Source organism: Bactrocera dorsalis, chromosome 1 (assembly GCF_023373825.1).
Source record: "Bactrocera dorsalis isolate Fly_Bdor chromosome 1, ASM2337382v1, whole genome shotgun sequence".
NCBI lineage: Eukaryota > Metazoa > Arthropoda > Insecta > Diptera > Tephritidae > Bactrocera > Bactrocera dorsalis.
Genome location: NC_064303.1, coordinates 75495387 through 75514664, shown reverse-complemented (window position 1 = coordinate 75514664; position 19278 = coordinate 75495387). Strand labels below are relative to the sequence as shown.

The 19278-nt window shown below is 38.6% G+C and overlaps 1 protein-coding gene across 1 annotated transcript in view; it reads right to left on the bottom strand.

Moving 5' to 3' along the window:
- Positions 1-15025: 15025 nt before the first annotated feature.
- Positions 15026-19278, bottom strand: part of LOC105225265 (UV radiation resistance-associated gene protein) — an 81126-nt gene continuing 76873 nt past the window's right edge. Inside the window, exon 6 of the transcript XR_007421905.1 lies at positions 15026-15041. The gene's annotated coding sequence lies outside the window, so the exon portion shown is untranslated. The remainder of the gene's footprint in view (positions 15042-19278) is intronic.

The window sequence follows — 19278 nt, the reverse complement described above, 5'->3', positions numbered from 1 at the left end:
TCAGTGTGGCTTTAGACCTGGAAAATCAACAACCGACCAGATATTCACCATGCGCCAACTTTTGGAAAAGACCCGTGAAAGGAGAATCGACACGCACCACCTATTCGTCGATTTCAAAGCTGCTTTGGACTGCAAAAAGAGGAGCTGCCTCTATGCCGTGATGTCTGAATTTGGTATCACCGCAAAACTAATACGGCTGTGTAAACTGACGTTGAGCAACACGAAAAGCTCCGTCTTGATCAGGAAGGACCTCTCCGAGCCGTTCGATACCAAACGAGGTCTCGGACAAGGCGACTCCCTATCGTGCGACTTTTTCAATCTGCTGCTGGAGAAAATTATTCGAGCTACAGAACTGAAGCAAGCAGCTACAATCTTTTATAAGAGTGTACATGCTGGCGTATGCCGATGATATTGATATCATCGGTCTCAACACCCACGCCGTTAGTTCTGCTTTTTCCAGACTGAACAAGGAAGCAACACAAATGGGTCTGGCAGTGAACGAGGGCAAGACGAAATATCTCCTGTCATCAAACAAACAGTCGTTGCACTCGCGACTTGGCTCCCACGTCACTGTTGACAGTCATAACTTTGAAGTTGTAAATAATTTCGTCTGTTTAGGAACCAGCATTAACACCACCAACAATGTCAGCCTGGAAATCCAACGCAGGATTACTCTTGCCAACAGGTGCTACTTCGGACTGAGTAGGCAATTGAAAAGTAAAGTCCTCTCTCGACGAACAAAAACCAAACTCTATAAGTCGCTCATAATTCCCGTCCTGCTATATGGTGCAGAGGCTTGGACGATGACAACAACCGATGAGTCGACGTTGCGCGTTTTCGAGAGAAAAGTTCTGCGAAAGATTTATGGTCCTTTGCGCGGTGGCCACGGCGAATATCGCATTCGATGGAACGATGAGCTGTTCGAGATATACGACGACATTGACATAGTTCAGCCAATTAAGAGACAGCGGCTACGCTGGCTAGGCCATGTCGTCCGGATGGATGAAAACACTCCAGCTCTGAAAGTATTCGACGCAGTACCCGCCGCGGGAAGCAGAGGAAGAGGAAGACATCCACTCCGTTGGAAGGACCAAGTGGAGAAGGACCTGGCTTCGCTTGGAATATCCAATTGGCGCCACGTAGCGAAGAGAAGAAACGACTGGCGCGCTGTTGTTGACTCGGCTATAATCGCGTAAGCGGTGTCTACGCTAGTAGAGAAGAAGAAGAATAATAGAAATATTAGAAAACGAAGCATGCCAAACAAAATTACAATTTATACAACGGCTAATAACTTAATCCAGAACCAATGGCCGATCAAGATCAATTTCTTATATAGAAAACATGTGTATCTTACAAGACATTTTCAAAAAATTTAGCACGAATTATATTCGCAGGTAAGGGTTTTCGAGTCTTTCCCGGTAAGTATATTTAAAAGGATTATTCATAATAGAAATATTAATCAAATAACAGCCAACTTGCTGAAACGCCAAGATTAACCAAAAAATTGCGCATTTCCCAGCATCAGTTATTCATTTTTCTGCTTAAAAAATTGTGTATCACCTTTTCTCTTTTAACATATTAATATTTCGATAAGCTTGAAAGTCAATAGTTTTTCTCATTCCTACTTACACTTTCTTTCATTCAATTCAAGAATGATAGAATACAAGATTACGACACTAGTTTACCGTTAGTTTTTTTCGGTTTAGCTCTTGACAATTCTTACAAAAACAAATACATTGTACAACAATTTCGTGACGTCACACTTCTGCGTTGAGAAGAACAAGCATAGAAATGCATACAAATTGTAAACAGAAAAGTAAACACTTTTGGAAATTCCCAAAATAATATTAATTCATTCGTCTTTGCAGGAAAAATTTCAGTGGAATGTTTAGAATATTGTTGCGAGAAAATATATATGTAAGTAGTTTTAGGCACATCCACAATAAATAGAGTAGCATGTGTGGAAATTGTTCAAATGAAGAAAACCAGTGAAAGTGTACTGTTGTATTTATTTAAATTTCTAAGCATAAATATATTAATTTTTTAAAATGAAATGTGCAGTGGCTTGTTGTAATAATTATTATGCAATTAAAGGATCGAAAACGAGTTTTTTCAGTTTTTCGGCCGATTTAAAAGTTGCCAAAAAATGGGTGTTATTTTGCAAAAGAAATGATATATTTAATACTAAATCCTCTTTAATTAATTAATTTCACAATTCTTTTATCATAATTTCATACATCTGATACATCTGAACTTATAACATATGTATATATTTATATACAACACAAGAAACGTCTTCTCCATTTGAATCACAACTTAATAGACAATTTTATTATCATTAGGCCGATATATTTCTTTAGAAATGATTCAAATCTTTTCACTCAACAATATTCAATCGCTTCACTAAAACTTTTCATTAAAATCGAAAGAATTAATAATATTTTGCGAATTTACAAAAGTGTTCACTTTTCTGTTTACAATTTGCAAGCCGTTTGACAGTTTTTCACTCTTGTTCTTCTCAACACGCAACTATGACGTATCATAATGGCGGTTGTCGTAATCTTGTATTCTATCATTCTTGATTCAATTTAAAATTGCCGAAAATATAACAGTGTTGGAGAACAGCTGGATATGTTTCAATGTATTTGAGCAATCTGTTGTCACCGTCTTGCACAGACGTTTATTTCAAGTTTACATTAGTAGTTCAAGTTTAGTTAGTATATATTAGCTCGAAATTATCGGCATTACGGCAATTTAAAAGACGTTGGGGATCGAAAAAGAAAAACCGTCGCGGGATCAAGTTTCGTTTAAAAAACATAAACCCTCTGTCAGAGAAAGTATATCTTATGTGTAACTTACTATAAATATGGGTTTCGGCTATTTATGGCTGCCACATTGATTTGTGACATACCTGTGACGATAGAAAAATCTTTGTAGTTTTCGCTGGTGCGGAGTCCAAATTTGTTTGTGCTCTTCATAATTTTGCGATTTTATTTATTTATATCAGTTGCAGAAGGACATGTACTGTGACATATAAATTATTGTCTTCCAAATTATTATTTTCAAATTTTCTCTTATATTCTTTCTACCCAGAACTGCCATCAAAGCCACTTTTTCCTGTTAATTTTACGTAATTAGAGGAGTTGAGTTCATTACTAACGTCGTTTTGCAACTATAAAACTCATGATGCAGTGTGGTCCAAACATTTTTTTAGCTCAAATTCTGCATCAAATTCTGAGACTTTTATTTACTCAGAATAACTTTTTCCTTTAAAATGTTATCATAGCAAGGTAAAAAGTTAATATCAAATTTTTTTCCTAACGAAGCTTCTAATAAGTTGATACTGATGCTTTATTAAATTTTCTTCTGTGATAAGTGATATTACTTCACACTTTCTCTAAACACCACAATTCGAAAATATATAGACGTAAAAGATTAAATTGATATGATGTGCCTGAATAAAAGTTCGTATAAAACATTTGATAAAAGTATATATGAGGAAAAAATATACTTGTATACAAAAAATTATTAAAAATAACACACAATATACACGAATAACAAAGAGAGGGGCAAAAAGTGGCAGCGAAAATCAAAAATATAGACTTAGAAAATATTACCTAATACAAGGAGCGTTCCTAAATGAACAGGACTTTAAAAAAAAAAGAGCAAATGATTTTTTCAGCAAAATCAATTTATTTTATTCAAAATAGTCTCCTTCTGCTTCAATACAGCTTTTTGCGCGGTCCAAAAGCTTGTCGAACGAGTGTTTTAGCTCGTTGGCCGGTATGTCCGCCAGTATGCCGGTGCAAGCCTTTTGAATGACCTCTACGTCTGCATAATGTTTTCCTTTTATGGACAAATCCATTTTTCCGAAACGGAAGAAGTCGCACGGTGCCATATCAGGCGAATACGGGGAGTGGTTAAAATGTGATTTTTGGTGAAATAATCGGTCTTAAGCGTCGATCGATGAGACGGCGCATTATCGTGCAACAAACGCCAACTTTCATTTTCGCGATATTCGGTCCGAACACGTCGAATATGGCGCTCCAAACGCTTCAAAACATTAACGTTTTGGCCGGTGGTACAAATTCTTTGTGCACAACACCCTTGGCATTATAAAAACAAATCAGCACTGTCTTCACTTTTGACTTCTCTATGCGCGATTTTTTTGGGTTTCGGCTCGTCCGGTGCTCGTTTCGTTTCGGGATGATATTTCGTCACCAGTCACAATATTGTAAAGGAAGTTTTTGTCCTTTTTGACCTCTTTATTGATGTCCTTCGAATGTTGGATTCTGAGCAATTTTTGGTCGTCAGTTAATTTGTGCGGAAAAACCCGTGCACACACCTTTCGTAAGCCCAAATGTTCGGTCAAAATGAGATGTTCAATTCCATTTCTATGAATTTCAATGATGATTTCGGCTGATTTTTGATGAATTCTCGCACAGTTTCGATGGAATTTCCGCTGATCACTGATTTTGATTGGCCCACGTGTTGATCGTCATTTATATCCTCACGACCACTTTGAAAACGTTGAAACCACTCGTGCACTCTGCTACGGGATAGGCAATCATCGCCATAAATTTGTTTCATCAATTGAAACGTTTCGGTAAAAGTTTCACCAATTTTAGAACAAAATTAAATGTTGACTCTTTGTTCGAAGCACATTTTCGCATCGATAGCACAAACATATTGACACTTAAAATGCAATAACTTCACTTCCAAATTCATTCAAATGTTATGAAATTCACTGGATGGTCGATAAAGATAGTAGATTCCACATATTCGACATATATGTAGATGGCGCCAAAAAGTCCTGTTTACTTTGGAAAGCACTTTGTATAAACAAACTTGACTCATTTGAGAGTGAAACATGGATCACAACTTTTTGTAAAACAATAGTTTTTAAACAATGAAAGAACATATTATTCCATAAAAACCACTTTGCTTTATAACATACTATATACCTTTTTTCTCAATATTAATTTTGATTGAAGGCGATTAAACGCGATTTTATATTGCAATTTAATTTATTATGAAAGATAATTTTTAAGCTATTTTCACTGCACAATCCGCGTGTTTCTATTGTCTCAGTTCTCTAGTCATTCGTAGCGCGAATGAATGGGGTAGAGAAAAAATGTATTTACCATTCGTTTTTTTGGTTTTTCATGAAATACTGCCAAATTTCAAACTTATATTTTTTTATTTTTGGCCTATGGAGTCGATCACTGAGCGGCAGTTGAAATTATGGTGGAGAATTTTAATTCTTTCCCATCATTTTAAAAAGGATAGTGACTTCACGCTTGACGTGGAGGTATGGCGTTAAACTCTGAGAAGTTTTGCGAAAGGGTTCTGAGGGGCCGTTAATTCGACAACGGCTTCAGATCAAATTAATAATATCGAGAATTCTTCATAACTAAATTTGTGATTTCCAGCAATCCTTTTAAGGGGTACACCTAGTGTGAAATTTTCAAAAAATCGATTTTTTTATATTTCGATAGGTTATACCTTTAAAAATGACATACTAAAATTTCAAATCGATATCTGAAAAAGTTTTTGAGTTACAGCCATTTAAAAGAGTAGTGGTAGTAGTAGTAGTAAAACAATCATTTTATCTTTAAACGCGTTTTTTTGCGAAACAGCATTTTTCGAATTTGTTGGAGTCATTACTCGGAGACAAATGATCCGATCGCTATCAAATTTTTTTTGCGTCTTCCCTATATAGTTCTCCATACGAGACCCTCCAGTTTTTTGATCTAATCAAAAATCGAATTCTGGCAGGCCAAAAAGGACCATAATTTTGGGTAAAATTTAACTTTTTTTTCAACATGCCGCCATTTTGTCAATTTTTGATTTTTTTATTAGCCTGTACAGACAATATGTTTTAGTTTAACGAGAATCTGCAATCATGGCAGCAGTGGAGGACATTTTTTTTTGGCGCCGCCGGAGGTCGCTTGCCATTTCAAAAATATTTAATATTTTCTTTGTGTACTCTTAAAGCATGTATAAGACCCTCAAAATTTTAAAACAATTTAATAATAAATAAAAGTTTTTTTTTTATTCCAAAAAATGCTTTTTTTACGCAGGTGGTTGAGCTGACCTGACTCTAATAAACCACCCTCATGAGCAGCGCTTAGAGGTATAAATTGCCAATTAATGTCTAGACGAGCGTACCTTTTTACATCTTGATGTGATAACCCTTTAATAAATTTCACAAACTATTTTTCAGTGGCGCATTGGGCTCTAATAAATGTTTTGCTATTGTCAACGATTATACCGGTCAACACGATTTTTGGGTCTGACATCTACATATTAAATTTTAGTTTCTCCTATGACAAAAATAAGGAAAAACATTTTTTTCCGGTTAAAGTTTACTTTCGTAGAAATTAGAGCAATTTTTCGATTTTTAAGTAGAAATGACTGATTTTTATATTTTTTCTACAATTTCACTATAGATTATAATTAGAAAACTTTTTTAGATACAAGAGTCGTTTTTATTCAAGAAGTGTCATAAACAATAATATATAAATGTAAAATAACAAGAAATTACTGTCTAAAAGTGAATATTTTTTGTATTTCTTTTATGCTCATAAGAGCTCGTTGTACTGCCCTTGATATCGACGTTCAAAGTCAATTACATCTTGGTGAAAACGTTCTCCTTGCTCCCCGGAGTAGACCCATATGTTGTCTTTAAATTCTTCCAGATGAGAATGTAGCATATGAAGTTTATGAGACATTCTTCTCCTTCTTCTTTACTGGCGTAGACACTGCTTACGCGATTATAGCCGAGTCAACAACAGCGCGTCCGTCGTTTCTTCTCCTCGCTACGTGGGGCCAATTGGAGGTCTTCCTCTTCCTCTGCTTCCCGCGGCGGGTATTGCGTCGAATACTTTCAGAGCTGGAGTGTTTTCGACCATCCGGACAACATAACCAGCCAGCGTAGCCGCTGTCTTTTGATTCGCTGAACTATGTCAATGTCGTCGTATATCTCGTACAGCTCATCGTTCCATCGATTGCGATATTCGCCGTGGCCAACGCGCAAAGGACCATACATCTTTCGCAGAACTTTTCTCTCGAAAACTCGCAACGTCGACTCATCGGTTGTTGTCATCGTCCAAGCCTCTGCACCATATAGCAGGACGAGAATTATGAGCGACTTATTGTGTTTGGCTTTTGTTCGACGAGAGAGAACTCTACTTTTCAATTGCCTACTCAGTCCGACAAGAGTAATCCTGCGTTGGATTTTCAGGCTGACATTGTTGGTGGTGTTAATGCTGGTTCCTAAATAGACGAAATTATCTACAACTTCAAAGTTATGACTGTCAACAGTGACGTGGGAGCCAAGTCGCGAGTGCGACGACTGTTTGTTTGATGACAGGAGATATTTCGTCTTGCCCTCGTTCACTGCCAGACCCATTTGCGTTGCTTCCTTGCTAAGCCTGGAGAAAGCAGAACTAACGGCGTGGGTGGTGAGACCGATTAAATCAATATCATCGGCATACGCCAGCAGCTGTACACTCTTATAAAAGATTGTACCTTCTCTGTTGAGTTCTGCAGCTCGAACTATTTTCTCCAGCAGCAGATTGAAGAAGTCGCACGATAGGGAGTCGCCTTGTCTGAAACCTCGTTTGGTATCGAATGGCTCGGAGAGGTCCTTCCTGATCCTGACGGAGCTTTTCGTGTTGCTCAACGTCAGTTTACACGGCCGTATTAGTTTTGCGGGGATACCAAATTCAAACATCGCGGCATAAAGGCAACTCCTTTTCGTGCTGTCGAAAGCAGCTTTGAAATCGACGAATAGGTGGTGAGTGTCGATTCTCCTTTCACGAGTCTTTTCCAAGATTTGGTGCATGGTGAATATCTGGTCGGTTGTTGATTTACCAGGTCTGAAGCCACACTGATAAGGTCCAATCAGTTTGTTGACGGTGGGCTTTAATCTTTCACACAATACGCTGGATAGAACCTTGTACGCGATGTTAAGGAGACTTATCCCACGGTAGTTGGCGCAGATTGTGGGGTCTCCTTTTTTATGGATTGGGCATAGCACACTTAAATTCCAATCGTTGGGCATGCTTTCATCCGACCATATTTTGCAAAGAAGCTGATGCATGCTCCTTATCAGTTCTTCGCCGTCGTGTTTGAATAGCTCGGCCGGCAATCCATCGGCCCCCGCCGCTTTGTTGTTTTTCAGGCGGGCAATTGCTATTTTACTTCTTCATGGTCGAGCAATGGAACGTCTGCTCCATCGTCGTCGATGGGGTGTCGGGTTCGCCTTCTCCTGGTGTTGTGCGTTTACTGCCATTCAGCAATCTGGAGAAATGTTCCCTTCATAATTTAAGTATACTCTGGGCATCGGTGGCTAGATCACCTTGGGGGGTTCTACAAGAGTATGCTCCGGTCTTGAAACCTTCAGTAAGCCGCCGCAATATTCGAGCATTACCCCTGTCGGCCAGCTTATCAAGCTCTTCATACTCACGCATTTCGGCCTCTTTCTTTTTCTTTCTGCAAATGTGTCTCACTTCCCTGTTCAACTCTCGGTATCTATACCATCCCGCACGTGTTGTGGTCGATCGTAACGTAGCGAGGTAGGCAGCCTGTTTTCTCTCCGCTGCGACACGGCACTCCTCGTCGTACCAGCTGTTCTTTGCACTTTCCGAAAACCAATGGTTTCGGTTACAGCTGTACGTAAGGTGTTTGAAATGCCGTCCCACAGTTCCCTTATACCGCGTTGTTGACGAGTGCTCTCAGAGAGCAGGAGTGCAAGCCGAGTAGAAAATCGTGCGGCTGTCTGTTGTGATTGCAGCTTCTCGACGTAGAACCTTCCTTGTGTTTGTTGGCGTGCGTTTTTTGCTGTACAGAGGCGGGTGCAAATTTTGGCTGCAACAATATAGTGGTCCGAGTCGATGTTAGGGCCTCGGAGCGCACGCACATCTAAAACACTGGAGACGTGTCTTCCGTCTATCACAATATGATCGATCTGATTGGTGGTTTTTCGATCCGGAGACAGCCAGGTAGCTTGATGTATCTTCTTATGACCCCAAGTACGATTTTGACATCGTGGTGGGGGCATCTCTCATAAGTGCGCTCCAAGCACTCATAAAAGGCATCTTTGGTCACATAGTCCTTCTCTTCCGTCAGGGCGTGGGCGCAAATCAGCGATATGTTGAAGAACCTCGCTTTGATGCGGATTGTGGCTAGGCGTTCATTCTCCGGAGTGAATGATAGTACTCGGCGACGGAGTCTCTCTCCCACCACGAATCCAACACCAAACTTGCCCTCCTTTATATGGCTACTGTAGTAAATGTTACAAAGGCCTACTCGTCTCTGTCCTTGTCCCGTCCATCGCATTTCTTGGACGGCGGTGATGTCAGCCTTTATTTTCACGAGGACATCAACCAGCTGGGCAGCGGCACCTTCCCAATTAAGGGACCGGACATTCCAAGTGCATGCCCTCAATTCGTAGTCCTTACTTCGTTTGCCATTGTCGTCATCAAAAGTACCCCACTCCTCTCATCCGAGGCTGATTGTTGATTTTCATTGGGGGTGTTTTTTTACGTGGCGGGTCCCAAACCCAGCGCACAACCCTATGCAAGGAATGTTTCGCCTTCTCACTTAAGCTCGCTTTCAAACGGATGTTCTTAGGCTACCCAGAGGATACTTGGTCAAAGAGCGGAAGTCGTGAGCTGCTTGAGTCATACGTAAAAGAATCGTTTCTGGCCACTCCCAAGTGAATGGCGATCAGAGAACTTTCCTCACTTGCGTGAACTTCTGCACATGACTCCATCCTCCAGCCCATAATTTTGAAGCTTTTAAGAATTTTTTAATTCTGCATAGTTACCAGCTCGATGATTGCCCAGAAAACCACCAACTACTGCTTTAAAACTTTCCCCGACTCGTTTTTCACGAGCATTGGGAAGCTTCGTAAAGTCATTTGTTTTATTTGCGGTCCTACGAAAATACCTCCTTTAACTTTAGCTTCAGATAATTTCGGGAAAAAGCCCCTTAAATATTCGACCGCTTCAGAGTTTGGATCCAGTGCTTTTACGAATTGCTTCATTAACGCTAATTTTATATATAGCGGTGACATTAAAATGTTTTCGGACTCCAATTGCAATCTTAAATACGACGCGATCAGGCCATTTACGCTGTTGATAATGTACTGAGTCAGCTCTGCTGTCCCATAAACAAAGGTGACAAGGGTATTTTGTATATCCATCTTGCATTCTCTTAAGAAAACCAACCATTTTAAAATCTCCGATTACTGGCCATTGGTATTCAGTGTATTTTAATTTTTCTAGTATGATTCAGAGTGTGCAAGAGGAAGATTTGGCAATACATTTCCGTTATGGAGCAGAACTGCTTTTAAGCTTTTCGAAGAGCTATCGATAAAAAGCCGCAATTCAGATGCTACGAATGGAATTCGAATTTCATTAAATAAATCAGTTACGTTGTTGCAGTAACAAATACCGGCTTCTTTTGTAAACAAAAACATGAAAAAGTTTTATGACGCTCTCTTTGATCAGTTATTTTGAAATCATCTTCAAGTAAGTTCCATTGCTTTAGTCGTGAACCTAATATTTCTGCTTTATTTTTGGGTAAGTTCAGGTCTCGCACCAAATCATTAAAATCACTTGAGCTAATAAAATGTGGCACAAAACTTTGCGACTTTGTTATGAAATCACTACCATCAGTGTTGGTTAGTGGTGCACTGGATCCTGTTGAACTTTATGACGGCTGAACTTCAGAGCTATCTGATCTTGATGATGAAGGAAGATCTGGATAAAAAATCTTTTCTGCATTTTCACCAGATCGACGCTTACTTGGGTTAACTATACAAATATAACAGTCATGTACATGATCACTAGGTTGTCTCCCAATCCTTGGCATCGCAAACTACATGTGTCGATTTTCTCCTCGATACCAAGCTAGAAATAACAAAATTAAAAGGGTCTAATTTAAATTTGCTCTACAATTTTAAAAATCATAAATTTTGATGTCTTACCTTCTAAAGTATTTTTACAATTAACGCAGGCGAAGTGAGTACCCAATTTTCATTTTTATTATTGACTTTTAGGTTAAAATAGGCTTCATAGGCTTCGCATAGTTTCAAATTTGTTGATAAAGCAAATTTTATACTTCTAACTTTAATAAATTCACCGCAAATAAAACGGAATGAATCAACATCATTAAAAATTAAAATATACTTATCGATGTACTAGATCAGCCCAAAGCAAACTTAAAGAACTAAAGATTAATATTCAAGTGTTTTTCAATGTCTAGAATCAGAATTCAAGCATGAGAACAGAAACCCCATAATAAAAAAAAAAATAATTTTTTTGTTGACCGGTGTTTTTTAGGAGGCAAAAGCACGAACCAAAAATGAATTGTTTTGTTGCTAATAGTGGCCAATTTTGTGCTAGATAATCGTTGCGGTCCTTTATCTATGCATTAACTTTAAAGATTTCTCTTCGGTTGATGGAGATTACGAGTACTTTGAATTTATCTGCGTGGTGTTTGAGTTTTTAATGTTAATGAGAAGCATGGTGATTCTGAGTAATTTTAGCATTTCGGGATTTCCTTAGTGTCTGTTGCGAGCATGTGAATAGTGGTCGTGCATTTATTGTCAGTCACACAAACCGAAGTGGGATTGTGGTGTCCGCAAGGTCAATGAACCATATTGATTTTAACCACTTCGTATAATTCTGGACTATCTCTGGATCAGAAATTTTCGCTGAAATGATTTCATCAATTTGATCGGGTGTAACCACCATCCACCATCCAAAGAATAATGTGTACGTGCGGCAAACCTCTTTTTTGCCACTCAACAGAGTACATCCAGCATCAAATACACGTTGTTTCAAGATAAAGTCCATCAAACATCGTTGTTTGAAAAGTAGTGCTGTGACATCGTGACTATCTCCTGTTAATTGACCGCGATTCAATAACCCCGTAATCTGTGGCCATTTTGCTTTGCAAGTGAATGTAACAAATAAATACGGCCATCCATAATTGTGCACGTATGTCATCACATCCTGCGAGTACTCGTGCATGTGCCTTGGGCTGCTAATGTATGTTGATGGCAAAAAGAACGCGACCTCTTCGTGACATCGTAACAAATATCAATCTGTAATTGATCACTTTATATGAAACACACATCAAGTTTTTACTGAATAATTTTCAATAATTTACCTTTTGAATAGCCGAAATAAAGAAATCAAACGACCGAAATTGAACGACTCAAACAATTTACAAATATATGAAAAAAGTCGCTTTTAGGAATTTTCTGATTTTCCGATCTTTCCTCACGAAAAGTATTTTTTATTTCTAAATCTTATCAGATCCACTACTAACAATCTGTGAAAGTTTCATTAAGATTGGTGCAGCCGTTCTCGAGCCTTATCGTTACTAACAATCATTTTTATATACAATACAAGAGGATTTGCCAGATATCGAGGCTCCATTGCAGGTATAAACCATTTTAAAATTGTTTATTTATAAAAAAAAAAAATCCAAACTTTAAAAATACTGATCAAATTAAAAGGTGAATTTTGTCCATTTCATTTCCTTCAAAGTAATCCCCTCCCTCTGTAATACACATACGCTAACGAATTTTCCAGTCCTCATAGCACTTGGAAAAATCCTCCTTGGAAAATTTTTTAAATCAGCTTTTATATCCTCAATTGAGTCAAAACGGAGTCGAGTCGGAGTGGTCATGTGAATTTGCTAGCCAGAAGTTACACGAAGGTAAATCAGGTGAATGCAGTGGTTGCAACACGATATTATTTTGGGATGGTGCATTATCGCACTTCTTTGTTCATTACATTCACACATAGTAAAAATCGAAGAAATCACTTTTAGACCCTAACGAAACGACGCGTGAAAAATAGCATGGATGCCAACTTACAGAAAAAAAAGTACCGATTCAAAAACCTTCGAAGTATAAATTAAATATTCACCCTTTAATCCTAGAAGTATATCAAAATCTTTAAGTTTGACATTTTCTAGAAATTCTAAATCAAATCTTAATAGGTTAATTTATTTTTAATATTTAATAGTTCAACTTCCATGTAACATATTTATTTTCTTTTTGCAAACGGGTAATCTTTTTTTAAGTAATTGTTTGTAGCACCTGAATCTATCAATATCAAAACTTAACGTCTGATGCTGTGCGCTGTAAGGTGGGTAGGCCATGTCGTCTTATTAAAAAATGCTTCTCCTGTGTATATTCGCTCTGTGCTTCATTCTCGGTATGTATTCAATATTGTGTTTGATCACAGGAATGTACCAAAGCATTAGCCAAAGGGTTTGGGTGATCTCGGTGTGTAAATATACATTTAATTCTGCTGTCTTCTACTTCTTTCCTTACCATAGAAACACCAAGGTCTTTATGGATATTTTTATTACGCACGTACCGTGATGGAGGATGGAGTCATGTGTAGAAGTTCACGCAAGTGTGGAAAGTTCTCTGATCGCCATTCACTTGGGAGTGGCCAGAAATGATTCTTTTACATATGACTCAAGCAGCTCACGACTTCCGGTCTTTGTATTCTCTGGGTAGCCTAAGAACATCCGCTTGAAGGCGAGCTAAAGTGAGAAGGCGAAATATTCCCTACTTAGGGTTGTGAGCTAGGTTTGGGACCCGCCACGTAAAAAAAAAACCCCAATGAAAGGAAACAACAAAAGACGGCAAAACAAGGAGCCTACCTCGCAACGTTACCATCGACCACAACACGTGCGGGATGGGATAGATACCGAGAGTTGAAGAGGGAAGCGAGACGCATTTGTAGACAGAAAAAGAAATAGGCCGAAATGCGTGAGTACGAAGAGCTTGATAAGCTGGCCGACAGGGGTAATGCTCAAAATGCTACGAAAAGATTCGGCGAATTACAGAAGGTTTCAAGACCGGAGCATACTCTTGTAGAATCCCCAAAGGTGATCTAGTCACCGATGCCCAAAGCATACTTAAATTATGGAGGGAACACTTCTCCAGCCTGCTGAATGGCAATGAACGTACAACGCCAGGAGAAGGCGAACCCGATTCCCCAATCGATGACGATGGCGCAGACGTTCCATTGCCCGATCATAAAGAAGTTCGAATAGCAATTACCCGCCTGAAAAACAACGAAGCGGCGGGGGCCGATGGATTCCGGCCGACCTATTCAAACACGGCGGCGAAGAACTGATAAGGAGCATGCATCAGCTTCTTTGCAAAATATGGTCGGACGAAAGCATGCCCAACGATTGGAATTTAAGTGTGCTCTGCCCAATCCATAAAAAAGGAGACCCCACAATCTTCGCCAACTACCGTGGGATAAGTCTCCTCAACATCCCGTATAAGGTTCTATCCAGCGTATTGTGTGAAAGATTAAAGCCCACCGTCAACAAACTGATTGGACCTTATCAGTGTGGCTTTGGATCCGGAAAATCAACAACCGACCAGATATTCACCATGCGCCAACTTTTGGAAAAGACCCGTGAAAGGAGAATCGACACACATCACCTATTCGTCGATTTCAAAGCTGCTTTCGACAGCACGAAAAGGAGCTGTCTCTATGCCGCGATGTCTGAATTTGGTATCCCCGTAAAACTAATACGGCGGTGTAAACTGACGTTGAGCAGCACCAAAAGCGCCGTCAAAATCGGGAAGGACCTCTCCGAGCCGTTCGATACCAAACGATGTTTCAGACAAGGCGACTCCCTATCGTGCGACTTCTTCAATCTGTTGCTGGAGAAAATTATTCGAGCTGCAGAACTTAATCGAGCAGAGGCTTGGACGATGACAACAACCAATGAGTCGACGGTAAAAGTTTTCGAGAGAAAGGTTCTGCGAAAGATTTATGGTCCTTTGCGCATTGCCCATGGCGAATATCGCATTCGATGGAACGATGAGCTGTATGAGATATATGGCGACATTGAAATAGTTCAGCGAATTAAAAGACAGCGGCTACGCTGGCTAGCTCATTTTGCCCGAATGGACGAAAACAATTCAGCTCTGAAAGTAGTCGGCGCAGTACCCACCGGGGGAAGCAGAGGAAGAGGAAGACCTCCACTCCGTTGGAAGGACCAAGTGGAGAAGGACCTGGCTTCGCTAGGAATATCCAATTGGCGCCACGTAGCGAAGAGAAGAAATGACTGGCGCGCTGTTGTTGACCCGGCTATAATCGCGTAAGCGGTGTCTACGCCAGTAAAGAAGAAGAAGAATGTACCATGGTGAACACGTGATTGTTCTAAGCATTTTTGATTGGAACCTTTGTATTACATATATCAATATTAGTTGCACAGGTCGTACCCCACAGTTGAATGCCATACATCCAAATCGGCTTTATGACCGCATTATATAAAAGCACTTTGTTGTCTAGGCTAAGTTTGGAGTTTTTATTAAATAACCAATTTAAATTTACTGCTCTTATCTACTTGCAAGTTATTTTACTAGATACATGTTTTCTCCACGTAAGTCTTCTATCTAGGTGAATACCAAGATATTTTACTTCATTCGCTTGGAGTACGAAAATATTGTTCATTTTTACTGTTTTACTTAAATGCTCCTCTAGTATTCTTGATGCTATAATGTTGCATTTTTTACAGCTCACTAAAGCTGTGTCATCCGCAAAAGTTGATGTTAATACATTATTAGCTGTTGGAAGATCTTCTGTATATACTTGTATGATGTACAGTGTTGGGCCAAAAACACTGCCCTGTCGTACACCAGTCCTTATCTGTCTTTCATCAGATATGAAATCTCCACTTTTACCATAAATTTTCTATTTTTTAAATAAGACACCAATGTTTTACACAATTCTAAAGGTAGAATGTTTTTAATCTTATATAATAGGCCTTCATGCCACACCTTATCAAACGCCTGAGCCACGTCCAGAAATATAGCTGAACAGTATTCTCTGTGCTCAAATGCTTTCTCATTTCGTTAGTAATTCTATTTACTTATCTATCGTGCTATGTTTTTCACGAAACCCGAATTGGCACGTTGTTATTATATTATTTTCGTGGAGGAAAGGAGTCATCTTTGATAATAACAATTTTTCAAATATTTTAGAAAGACAGGGTAGAAGAGTGATTGGTTTGTATGAAGACGGCTGCGTTAAGTCTTTCACAGGTTTATATATAAAGATAATCTGCGACTTTTTCCGAGCAAAGAGAGCACTTTTACCGCAATATTTGCTAACTCAATTAGCATTTTTGGGGTATTATTGTCATGTCCTGACAAGTTCGTTATAATTCTAGTAACTTCAGAATTGAAAGTCCTAATAGACACAAGCGACTCGTTAGCGGTTGACACTTTAAGTTGTTCTTTGGGCAATTGGGTTAAAATACCTTTTTTAGGTGATTTGCAAAACAATTTGTCTTATCCTCATCACTACGAGCCCAATTACCATTCAACTGTCTTAGAGGCATGTTGGAATCTACTGGTGACTTGAACGACTTTTGGGCTTTCCAAAGGGAGTTTTGCTTTCTATGATTTGGACACAGTTTCTTTATATAATTTTCAGTGTTGTGTTCTCGCGTTTAACTTTCGTACAGCAGATACATATCAGTTGACACGGAGTTAAAGGGGAGCGATTTAGCTGCCATTCACGTCTAGCTCGTCTTTTCTCATTTACAAGTTTCTCTATTTCATTATTGGTGATCTTTCTAAAACCAACTGGTTTATTGATGATAAGTCTGTACATGTAACAGCTGTCGTAAGCGATCTATCTCTATTTTTGACTACAGCAAAATCAATTAAGTCTGGGGTCGAATCGTTACATCCGTGAACGTATCACTCGTCATGTAAAAGTCTGTATTTCGTATTATGACAAGGAAGAATTGCGTCCAACAAATTATGGGAGGAACTGGCGAAGCAGCTTAATGCCGTGGGGCCACCAGTTAAAGATGCTAAGTTGCGGAGGAAGGTATGTACATATATAATTTTTATGCAACATATTTTGATGAAATATTAATTTTTTATGATTTTTTTTAGGTTTTTTCTGATCAAAAATACCAAGCAAAAAAAAAACTTTCCTTCAATAAGGCATCAAAGCAGCGAACTGGTGGAGGGCTCTATAATGAAAAGTTGATCACTGCGACGGACGAACTGCTAATTGAAACAGCTGGACTCGAAGCTTGCGTAGAGGGCATAACAAATGTTTCTGCATTTAGAAATAACCCAACTTTTCAAAAAGGCATAGACCAGAAGCTTGATAGGTTAGTAGCAGCACAAGAAAAAATGCTGGCACTACAGGAAAAGCTGGTTGCTATTAAGGTGGAAAAACACCGCATCCAACAATCAACACGGGAATTAGACCACGAGATAAAAAAATTGGAGCTCGAAACCTTACGAAGGAATTTATTATAAAACTTGGTACATGGATGTAAATATTTTTAGTTCTAAGCATTTAATGAATTTTTAGTTTTAAGCATTTAATGAATTTTTTAATTTAATAGAGCTTTTTTTTTTTTGAATTTTATTTATTTAGTATTTAAGAAATGTGATAAAATCAACAAACGTGATGAGTTTATATGAACAAAATTTTTGTATTTCAGTTTAGATGGGGAAAAAATTTACAAGGGTAAATACATACATAGACATTTTCATCTTCAATTTATTAAAGAGTACATTATTTGATCCCTTATTGTTTGGCCGATTGCGGTGAGGCGGTTCGCTACCCCAGTGTCGATATCCGTTGTTTGATCAGATTCGCAATTCTGAGGATCATAATTTATTTTAAATTTTATGCAGATGTTGTGAAATGCTGCACAAACGTTAGCAAATCTTGCCACTTTTGTCGGATGGTACCTTCCTCTGTTGCCATATCCTAAAATTCTCCAGCGTCCTTTTAAAATTCCGATAGTTCGTTCGACGATACATCTTGCCTTGGAATGTATTTCATTGAACATAGCTTCACTTGCACGCTCCGAAGCGTTTCTGTGAGGAGTTATGCACCATGGTTCCAATGGGTAGCCAGAATCCCCTGTTAAAATATAAATAAAATCATCGTGGTAAAAAGAACAAAATGAAAATATACCTAAAAGCCATGAATTTTCATTCCTGTTGTGCTGAAATCGTTCTTCCAAAACTCTTCGCTGGTCCGAGTGTTTCCAAACAAATGAGTCGTGGGCTGCACCACCGTATTGACAGTTAATAGCCAAAAGTTTGTAAGTGTGATCACATATCTGACAATACAAAATTTAACAAATATGCATATATGTATATTCAAGAAATATATTATAATAGCAACTTACTATCACAGCGTTGATACTATGGTAGCTTTTTCTATTGAAGTACATGTGCTCGTTCACTGTGGGTTTTTGTAAGCTGATGTGGGTACCATCAACGCACCCTATAACTAAAAATTATTTATAATTAGTAATATTACTATTTTAGTAAAGTGTATATTCACCTCCAGGAATTTTATATTGCTGCACAAACCACTCTTTACACGTAAGGGAATCCTCTGGTGTAAACCGTATAAACTGTGGGCACAACTTCGTTTCCATTTCTTTAAGTACATGGGATGTCAGCTTCGAAACTGTACTTTGACAAATCCCGATTAAATAGTTACTGCCTACACTGTGCTGGTATCCACCGCTAGGCAAATGTGAGAGCGTGGTTGCTAATTGTAGCACTGGAAGCACTGCTCTGACGTCAGATTGCGTTAAACATATATTATTTAGGACATATTCAAAAGCCTCTTTATTTAGACGAAATCGTTTTAAAAATCTGCAAAGAAAACTTCGTTAATGAGGTTTCATGATTTATCTTTTATATACCTACGCTATGTTTGGCAGTGCCAAAGGATTGCTCCGATCTCTTAGTTGCCTCCGCACTATTTTTTCATCCCCATCACTCTCACTAGAGCTCAAATAAAAAAACAAAGTCGGATCCATCTTGATATTCAACCGTTTGATGTTTAAACTAACATATTTATTCAATATTTTGCGACAGTTTTGACAGTTCCACATCCATTGTGACCTAAAAATACGATCCAAAGCAATGTGGAATTTAAAAACTATTGTGAATTGAAAACACATTACGATCCGTTTGCTATCGTATGTCATAATGCCAATCGCCACATACGATGGACGTATCACGTAATTTTCTTTCGTACGTTTGCCGATCCGTGCACGGATGTAACGATTCGACCCCTGGTATTTTATTCCTATCACTGGGCCAGTATGTTGGCTTACCAGGAGATCTTATATCCAGCTTACTATGCTTATTCATAATAGTGTCGTCCTTTCGGATTAATAAGACGTGAGCCCCAGTACGTGTGTTTTGCGTTGTAA